The 10,333-nt window shown below is 46.8% G+C and overlaps 1 protein-coding gene across 8 annotated transcripts in view; it reads left to right on the top strand.

Moving 5' to 3' along the window:
- HMG20A (high mobility group 20A) overlaps nt 1–791 on the top strand; it is a 63,448-nt gene extending 62,657 nt beyond the window's left edge. For 7 of the 8 annotated variants that reach the window (XM_081925744.1, XM_081925743.1, XM_081925746.1 and 4 more), the window contains one exon: nt 47–791. The gene's annotated coding sequence lies outside the window, so the exon portion shown is untranslated. The remainder of the gene's footprint in view (nt 1–46) is intronic. The other variant, XM_081925740.1, reaches the window with a different exon arrangement.
- Nucleotides 792–10,333: the final 9,542 nt, after the last annotated feature.

The following is a 10,333-nucleotide window of genomic DNA, read 5'->3' on the forward strand; positions in this document are numbered from 1 at the left end:
ATTTTTCTAAATCTTGTCATCGTCGTCCCCTTTGTTTTATTTGCAGTTTCTTAGGCCCTGGATGTTTTTCTTAAAGGGATGAAACAAATGTGAGGAATGAGGGACATGCTGGGAATAAGCCGAAGACACTCTGGTTCTTGCTTACTGGACGAGCATCTTCTGTGAGGACCCAGGAGCGGCCCAAGAGAAGATGACATCCCCTCTATCCAACTTCCGGAGCAAGCTTGCACTGCTGTGTGCCATTTCCTGTTATTTATCACCCGGCTGTGGGCAGACTCTGGACTAGAAGATGCCATGATGATGCTTCCTTCTCTGTCAGGTCAAAGTTGTCTGTCTTTGGTAATACAAAGCTCTGGAATTTCTGTTGCCCAGGCTCTGACAGAGTCTCTCTCTCCACCCAGCGCAGTCCCACCCTGTTTCCCTGCACCTTTGTTGCATGTACTCTGTGCTCTGCCGGCCATCAAAGCCTCTCTTCCATTTGGTGAAAATGTCTGCAGACGTCTGTTAATTGCTAAAAAAAAAAAAAAACCCTCTGTGATAATCCAGTAAAAAAAGAAAAGAAAAAGAAAAGAAAAAGGACCACCAGCTTTCTTTTTACTTCCGGCATCGTAAGTTCAAAGCCTTCATGTTGGACTGAAACCTTTGTAGTTTGTTACCTAGTTGTTACATGGTAGTCTTGTGATTCAAATATCTCTTCTGAGCAACAGGAAATGGGCCTGAAGGAGAAATCACATGCCCTTCCCCTTCTGGTAATGTGTGGCCATCCCAAAGAAATAAACTATGTAAACAGGTCTCTTGCTATGGATTTTTACAGAGCTCTAGCAAAAACAAAGTAAATAAAATGGGGATCTGGAGGCTACCATAAAGCAGGCATGGATAACCTCCGACCCACAGACTAAATTAGTCTTAGTAGGGCTCATAATTTGCCCTGCAGAGGCATTTTCTCTGCCATACACCTGACATCCTACACTGTCGAGAGTGGGGCAGTTAAAGACATGACTGCAAAGGAGCATTGGGGAGCCCTGAAGTGCACTTCTGAGTGTTCTTTGGCAGGGCTGATAGGGAGCTCCACTGGGATCTGCTGCATTCAGGAGTTCCTGTTCAGTAATCCAGCTGATCCCTGCCAAAAGCAGGGCTTGAAGCTGGTGCCACTCAGCTGATCAGCGCTGACTGCAAGCCCTACTTTGGGGCAGGGATCTTCCTTTGTAGCAAACTCCTAGTTGCCCCTTTGAAGAGCTGCAGTACATGCTTCAGCCAGTGGTAGAGGCCAGAGTGAATTATGTGGGTCACCCTAACCTAGAATCTCACTGTGTTCCATTGAGTCTGCACACATGAGACTGCGTCTCCGCTCCTCCACCTGCAGCTGCTGCGTGACCTTGGGCTAGTAACACTTCTTTGAAGTCTCTCAGCCCCACTCACCTCACAGAGTGTTTGTTGTGGGGGAGGAAGGAAAGGAGAATGTTAGCCGCTTTGAGACTCCTTAGGGTAGGGATAAAGCGGGATATGAAATCCAAACTCGTCTTCTACATTTATGTCTCTACAAATGTGAAATGCTGCAGAATCAATCAAGCAAGAACATGAGTATGTTTGGCCCAGATCCTAACACTTTGTGTGAAACCAGTGTAGACCACCCATGAAATAAGTTTCACCTGAGTTTGCTGTCCTATTACCTTGTTTACAGATAATCCTGTGAGCTGCTGAATTTCTGGATAGATCACATTTGAGGAACGAGCTTAAGGACATTGGTGTGTCGCTAGCCAGGAATTCATTACAAAGACATGTATTGTGGATGCAAGGTCCTACAGTACTTTCAGCCAATAGATGAGGAAAAAACAGTGATTGCACGGCTGACAAATGAATCCTTTTCTTCCTCAATTGCCCTCTATTGGTTTCTGCAAACACTGGTGTAACATCACAAAAGTGTACTGTTGGCATATGTTTATTTTTTTAAATATAATAATTTTATATAATAATTTTTTATTAGTTTTCAATACAATCATACAATTTTATCCAAATTTTAACTGATTTTAACAAAGTACAAATTTTGGTCTTCCTTTTGGCATATGTTTAACTCCTTCCTGTTGGCATATGTTTAACTCTGATAAAATACTGCCTTTTGAATGTTTATCTGAGTTTTGTGTAAACCTGGTACCTCCTGACATCAATCTGATCTTGTGGCTTCAGCAGAAGGGCTGCTACAATGCTATTGAAGCAACTGTACAGTCTGAGTTGGTACCCCTTGTTCACACAGCAGCTGTATTTTCATGCACCGACGGTGTGCAAAGAGTGCAGGAACAGTGGCAGCCCCTCCCAGAGAGTCCCTAGCAACTGTGCAGCTACACACAGATTGCAACACAATGCAGGACAATTCTCATGGCAGCAATGTGTGGAAAACTCTCATTGACAGGAAGCAACAACAGCAGCAGGGTTAGCAACACTTGACCCTTTCCTTCCTCTCTCCTCTAGAGATAATAGCAAGGAAGGAAGGCCTTGGTCTTATATGAGGGAGCTGGCAGGCAGAATAAAAGTCCTGTTTCTAAGAGGTGTATCCCAAGTTTTCCATTGGGTAATTAAACCTTTCAAATTGTACATTGAGCACAATTGGCATCTGTGAGCATTTGAATAGAGATAACTTTTGCGATGGGAATGTCCTGGCAGAAGTGGACCAGTAAAACAGGATCATACTAAAAGAGCAAAGGTCAAAACAAGTAATTGCTGCCCAGATGCAACAGTACAGTGTTCCCAGGTTTGCTGCAGTGGAAAATTGCAGAGGAACATTTGAGGGATACTGCTGCTGACACTTTCAGCCCTATGGTTTAGTAGAGGGGGATAACAAAACAACAACAACAACAAATTTATTATTTATACCCTGCCCATCTGGCTGGGTTTCCCTAGCCGCTCTGGGCAGTTTTCAACAGAACATTAAAAACAGAATAAAACTTCAAACATAAAAACTTCTCTAAACAGGGCTGCCTTCAGGTGTCTTCTGAAAGTCTGGTAGTTTGTTCTTCTCTTTGACATCTGGTAGGAGGGTGTTCCACAGGGTGGGTGCCACTACCGAGAAGGCCCTCTGCCTGCTTCCCTGTAACCTCACTTCTCACGGTGAGGGAACCGCCAAAAGGCCCTTGGAGTTGGACCTCAGTTTCCAGGCTGAACGATGGGGGTGGAGATGCTCCTTCAGGTTTCCTGGGCCAAGGCCATTTAGAGCTTTAAAGGTCAGCACCAACACTTTGAATTGTGCTTGGAAACGTACTGGGAGCCAATGTAGGTCTTTCAAGACTGGTGCTATATGGTGTTGGCACCCACTCCCAGCCATCAGACTAGCTGCCGCATTCTGGATTAGTTGCAGTTTTCAGGTCACCTTCAAAGGTAGCCCCACATAGAGCTCATTGCAGTAGTCCAAGCTAGAGCATACAGCTCTCTGGCGAGACATTTTGCGGGCAGGTAGGGTCTCAGCCGGCGTACCAGATGGAGCTGGGAGACAGCTGCCCTGACCTGCGCCTCCATGGACAGCTGTGAGTCCACAATGACTCCCAGGCTGTGCACCTGGTCCTTCAGGTTACCCCGTTCAGGACCAGGGAGTCCTCCACACTTGCCCGCCCCCTGTCCCCCCAAAACAGTACTTCTGCCTTGTCAGGACTCAACCTTAATCTGTTAGCTGCCACCCATCCTCCAACCGCCTCCAGACACTGCAGACACAGGACCTTCACTGGTTCTGATTTAAAAGAGAGGTAGAGCTGGGTATCATTCACATACTGATGAACACCCAGCCCAAACCCAATCACAGTATATGACCAGCACAATGTCTTGCGAAGTCACAACTAGGAACTGGTGGATTGTTATTTCAAGTCTGTGTCACTTTTACATATATTCACTCATTAGTCTGTTCAATTCATTAATCTGCAGGATTAGGTTTTTTTTAATTGACTCAATTTTTCTGATCCACCAATTAGTCAGATTAGGTCAAATCATTAGAATTCATAAGGATCAAATCTCAACTGCCTAGGGACAGTGCCACATCTTGTTATTGGCTCTGGTGCAGGGGGGCTTTTTGGGATCCTGGTCCCTTTACTCAGAGAATAGCTGATCTATGAAATTTTAAAAGGTGGTTAGACAAGCTTGTGGAGGATAGGTCTATCTATATCTACTAATCATTAAGGCTATGCGCTGGATCCAGGATCAGGCCTGCCAGTTGCTGAGCACCAAGAGTAGCAGAGGGCTGCTGCTGCTGTCAGGTCCTGCTGGCAAGCTGCTCCTGAGGGAAAGGAGGCTGGACTAGATAAGTCTTTGCTCTTCAAGTTTCCTGCAGAAGTTTTTTTTTTTGTAATTTAATTTCTAAGATCTGTTTGAAAGTGAGTCAATGTGCTCTTCTAACATTTGCTTCTTTAAATCTGCTTAATGCTAAATCTGTTCTGATTTAGATTTCAACTGTGTTTTAATGAGTGAATTTTTACTAGTGTTGCCTTCTGTTCTTGAAAGATTCCATCAAGTTCACATTCATCACCAGTGCTTATTCCTAGATGCTCCAGATTGGTAATACGCTCATTTCCTTGACCGTGTTTTGAATAGCGTGTTGCCAGTTTGAGAGTTCAATGTGCTTTTGTGGTTGTTTTTTTTTAAATGGCAAGATTGAATTTTCAGTTGCAATCTGAAGTATTAATTCATTGGTGGTGGTGGTGGGGGGGTTGTTAGAGGCAAGGCAGGGGAGAAAAATCTTGTGAGTGTCATTGTAGTCAAGGACCAGAGCCTCAGATCTTCTGGGGGGAACCTGAAACCATCAGATTGCAACTTTGGGGATAGACCCATTCCTGGGTTCCCATCATCCAAACTAGGGATGGACAGAACAGCCTGCTTCTGGTTCATGTCAATTTCTCAGGTTCATCTGTTTTTTTAAACTTCAGAGATTAATGCTTCGCAGCCACTGGCTCCCTGTGCCAGCATTTGAGCAAGGAAAGTTGGCTGCAGCCCTTCAATTGAAGGCTGTGGGGTTATATGAAGTGGCCTTGTGGTGCTAACCCTTTTGTTTGGTCCACATTTTAAGCAGACTGGCTTAAGTTTGCACCTTCTAGAACAGTGGTAGGCAACCTAAGGCCCCTGGGCCGGATGCAGCCCAATTGCCTTCTCAATCTGCCCTGCGGACGGTCCGCGAATCAGCGTGTTTTTACTTGAGTAGAATGTGTCCTTTTGTTTAAAATGCATCTCTGGCTTATTTGTGGGGCACAGGAATTCGTTCATCCCCCCCCCCCCAAAAAAATAGTCTGGTCTGAGGGACGATGGACTGTCCCACAGGTGAAAAAGGTTGCTGACCCCTGTTCTAGAATCACACATGGGTCAGAATGTAATTACTCTTCAGGCTTTGCACTTCTCTGAATCTTACAAGAGTAATTACGTTCTGACTTGTGTGATTCCAGGACAAGGGAGGCAGTAGCTCTGAGGCAGCCTCTCTGCCCCAGAGGCAGGGGTCTGGTTTCCAGTTCAGCCAGAGTTGCTAGCCTTGCTTCCATCATGCTGGCATTGTCATAGCGAGGAAAAACAAAACACAAGGGGCCAAAATATCTCTGCAAGTTCTCTCCCTCCCTCTCTACTCGGCAGCTGCTGTAGTGGTTTTCTTCTTAAAAATCATTTAGGAATCAATGCTTATGCAAGGTCCCAGCCCCTTCCTCTTCTGCAGGCAGTTTCCCTTCTGTAACTTATGTGGGATTGGGGTGGGGGGATACCTTTGAGTTTAGCTGCATCCTCTAGACCCTGGAACAAACACATCCAAACTCAGTGGGAGCCTCAGTAAAGGCTTATTTCTCCCCCCACTCCAGATCTACTCTCTCTTCGCAAAAGGTAGGCAATCCATCCTTCCTCTTTGTGGACATTTTTATCCCCTTATAAATGCCTTTGGATTTCTGGACTGGATGCCTTTGTGATTTGCAAAAGACACTTGGAAGCGTCCATTTCACAAGGGAGCTTCCTCTGTTGGGATTTTCCTCACTGGAATCCCCCAACCAAGGTGGTTACTAACAACAAGAAACATGGTAGCTGCACTGCAGGGGGTGGACCAGATGACCCTTGGGAGACCCTTCCTACCCCTAAAGTTCTCTGATTCATCCTCTAGACCCTGGAACGAACGCATCCAAGCTGATGAATGTTGTATTATTTTATTGTTGTTAGCCACCCTGAGCCCGGCTTCGGCTGGGGAGGGCGGGATATAAATAAAATTTATTATTATTATTATTCTATGCAGTGTAGCAATAAAAATTGCCATTTAGTAAAAGGAGCAAGCCTAACCATAGAACCTCTGCTAGCTGTGCCACTGTGGCAAAGGGGCTGCCCCAGGCCCCTCCCTGCCCCACCTTCTACGACTGAGGACTGTGCAGCTGGTGCTCAGATTTTAATGTGAGTGTGTAGGTATCAAAGGTCAGCCCTGCCCAGACCTTATAGCTGAAGTCTCCTCAGATGGGGAGCAGGTCTTCACAGTGCCAGTAACCCTGAGGGTGTTGGACCCAGACATTCCTGCCTCAAGACCCGAGGTCCTGGCACGTGGTGCTGCATGGGGCAGTGAGCTGAATCACTCATTCTTAGATGTGCGTGAACATGGGTCTTTGTGAGGACTAGGGCAGAATGAGGGAGAGTGATATGCTCCTAAATGCCTGGAAGCGCTTACATCTGTGCTAACAGAGGCAGAGTTAGGGGAGCATAGCTGGGTCCCTCGTATTGGGTGCTGAGCTTTAGGGGCGCTGCAACCCTGCATTGGAATGCAGCACGAGAAGGCGTTGCACCGTGCGCCACTGGAATTTGAGACACCCAGGTCCAGCCCTGGGGTTAATGCAATCGCCCATATGCTTTGGGGGTTAATATCTCAGGCAGCAAGAGTTTGAAAATGCCACAGAAAAATCTGTGTAATCTCTCTCTGTTTCTCCCCACCCCCAAATCTAGCTCTGCCAGAATTTTCTCTTCTCTCTTTTTAAAGTGGAAAGCCAGAAGTTTGTACTTAATATGGGCCATAATCTTTCCAAGGCAAACAAAAACGGGAGTATTTGAAATGAAAGGTCTTTCAATGTTCCAAACAGGCATTCTATCTGTTGGTGGGAGTTGGATTCACTCAGAATGGAGCTCACTTAAGAGGGTGGCCTTTAGGGTTGTTTCAGTGTTTATTCACTGTGTGAGGCCTACGATTCGTCGTGTGAGGGCTAAGGGAGCCAGTGATGGCGTTGTGGAAGGAAAACTACAGTTCAAACGCCGCTGAGATCTTTCTTACCACTTCAAATACAAAGCGTGTCATGGTGGTTGTTCAGACATGGTCCTGACCTGAAGTATTGTGCATCATTTTATTGTTTTATTTTGTTAGATATTAAATTTGTCTACTGCCCTTCATCCACAGATCTCACAATCACACACACACATACTTCAGTTGTGATTTGGCTGCTACCCCGTCACATGGTTATTTTGGATCTTAAATTAGGGCTGTGTGCATGCAAGGGGCCTCTCATTTTGTGACACAACATCAGTTGCTTGCCTTGAAAGTCCCTACTCCCCACCCCACTTCAGCCATTGGGGTAACCAGTTAGATTACTGTAATGCACTCTGTGCAGAGAATGCTAGGCTTGTAGAGTTGGAAGGGACCTCAGGGGTCATCCAGTCCAGCCCCTGCAATGCAGGGATCTTTTGCCCAACGTTGGGCAGTCTGGACATTTTAAAGCAGTTCAAAATGCGGCAGTCAGGCAGCCCAATACTGCATCTGGCCACCTAAGCTAGCATCAGTTATTTAATAAAATTTATATATCCCATGAGGGACGCGGGTGTCGCTGTGGGCTAAACCACAGAGCCTAGGATTTGCCGATCAGAAGGTCGGCTGTTCGAATCCCCGCGATGGGGTGAGCTCCCGTTGCTCGGTCCCAGCTTCTGCCAACCTAGCAGTTCGAAAGCACATCAGAGTGCAAGCAGATAAATAGGTACCGCTCTGGCGGGAAGGTAAACGGCATTTCCGTGCGCTGCTCTGGTTCACCAGAAGAGGCTTAGTCATGCTGGCCACATGACCCGGAAGCTGTACGCTGGCTCCCTCGGCCAGTAAAGCAAGATGAGCGCCGCAACCCCAGAGTCGGTCATGACTGGACCTAAAGGTCGGGTCCCTTTACCTATATACCCCATGATCATTAGAAAACCTCAAAATGGTTTACAAAGAGAATAAAGCAATTGTCAGTCAAAGTAACTCTTTAAAAAACATTCAAAAGATAAAATAAACAATTAACTTAAAATATATACCAACAGTCTTTGTATCTTGGCAGGCTCACCTAAACTAGACTGTTTGTAGCAGGCACTGGAAGGAATACAGTGAAGGCACCTGCCTAATGTCTGAATGTGCTGCAGTCTGAATTCTGTGGAATTCACCTTTTAATGCTGGCATTTCACACTTGAGCTGCATGCTTATTTTTATGGTTGTAAGTTGTTTTAAAATGCTGTTAATATTGTTTTTGCAGATTGACAGAAGAGCATGTTTTCTATCAGCCGGCCCTTGAGTTGCACACTCTGGTGGGAACGATGCAGCTCTCTTGTTTTCCCCCTGCTAGAATGTCCCCAGGAAGGATGAGGCATGATCACACCCTGTTGCTCTTTTTGGAACCCCATTTCCAAGAGGTGTTGCAACAGCAGCAGCAGCTGTGCCTAGTACCACTCCAAGCATCTATAACCTGCATAAGGGAAAAAGGGAGGGGGAGAATTAAAATGTAGCTTTTGGATCACCACCTTGAATGCAAATAATTTGTGCTGAATTTTAAAACACACACGTGCAAATGGAACGGTATATATCCACCGCTCTTAGGAAATCCATCCCATTGAACTCTGCAAGATGTAATATCTAAGTTAAATACATAGCCCTGTGCTCTGACAGCAGCATTCTTGGCATAGTAATGCACTAGCTGATAAGTGGCCCTCCAAAGTTTTCCATTTGGCCCTCTGGATTCTCCCCAGGCCATCCCCATCCCTGGTCCTGTACTGTGCCATCCTTGACTATTTGTGTGTGGCAAAAATGTGTCCTTGAACTCTGATAATTAGTGAAGGCTCTTAAGGCTTGAATTTCAGGAATTGCCTTCCAGGCCCCCGCCCCCACTTTTCTCGATGCGATTCAACCGCTTTGCTGGCTCTGCTGATCCAGCCACAGGAAGTTCGCGGTGCTCCTGTGTGACACATGAAATCTCTGCTGCTTTTTCCTCCCCAGAGGGGAAAGGGCATTTTTCTCAGATGGAGGGTGGAGAAGGGATGCAGGAAGAGTGCATCCAGAGTGCAAATGCAGTCAGCAGGGGGACATTGCCTTGGAAGGCGGGGGGGGGGGGGAGAATCTGACGGCTTTGCTGGGCCCTCCAGCCTGTTTTTGCAAGAGCAGGGGAAAAGAAGCCTGCTTGTTCAGCACAAAATGCGACCCACGTGCTCAGAGACACAGCCAGACACTCAGTTATCCATTGTTCTGGGCCAGGTGTGTTTGCCTAGATAGGATCAGTGGTACGGAGCAGGAGGGAAGGTTGTGTCCACCACCAGAGGCCATGGGCACCAACTCCCAGGGGCCAAGGTCCTGCCCCCCTCCCAGGTTGAAGAGCAGGACCATTTAAATGGTGTGTGTGCGCACCATGTCTTGGGATCGATTACGCAGGGTGGGGCTTACTTATATTACCATCATTTTATTTGTTGGCACTCCTGTCAAGGATGGATCTGCTATAAAACTAATGAAGCTTAAGCTCCAGGGCTCCTAATCCCAGAAGGACCCCAAAAGTTGACTTTAGTTCACATTGCTTTTTTAAAAAAATCGGTCTAGTAGGCCCAACATGAGTTGCGTGACTCAGATGGATTGATTTTTCAACAACCACAAATTTTAAAAGTCAGCAGCAGAGATGTTCCAAAGAGAAACGACCCCACTGAAGAAGAAAACCATGGTTACCCAGACCATGGGTTGCCAAGGGGCTCCTTTGGCAGCTCAGGCTTCAGGGCCCCAAAATGTAGGTCCACCGCTGCCTAGCCCTGAACGCTTGCACTCTGCAACACTCTGTAAAACAGTCTTGGCTAACCTGTCGCCCTCTGGTCCCATCAGCCCCACCAGCTGTAGTCTAAAGCATGTGGCAGATGCCCCAGTGGGCCAAGACTGCTGTGGGAGAAACAAAAGAGCAGCCTTGCGGACTGCTTGCTTCCACAGTCAGTGGGGTCAGTGTTCTGCATGGTTATGTTACTTGGAAACAGACGGTGCTGGAGACGGGCGGCTTGCGTGTGCAGCTGCTGAGACTGTTGGGTAGGGAGGGAGGCAGGGAGACTGACAGTAGGTGGCACCAGAGCAATGCCAGGCAGAGGCAACCAAGCTCAC

This window comes from Podarcis melisellensis, assembly GCF_964234715.1.
Source record: "Podarcis melisellensis genome assembly, chromosome: 9".
Lineage (NCBI taxonomy): Eukaryota > Metazoa > Chordata > Lepidosauria > Squamata > Lacertidae > Podarcis > Podarcis melisellensis.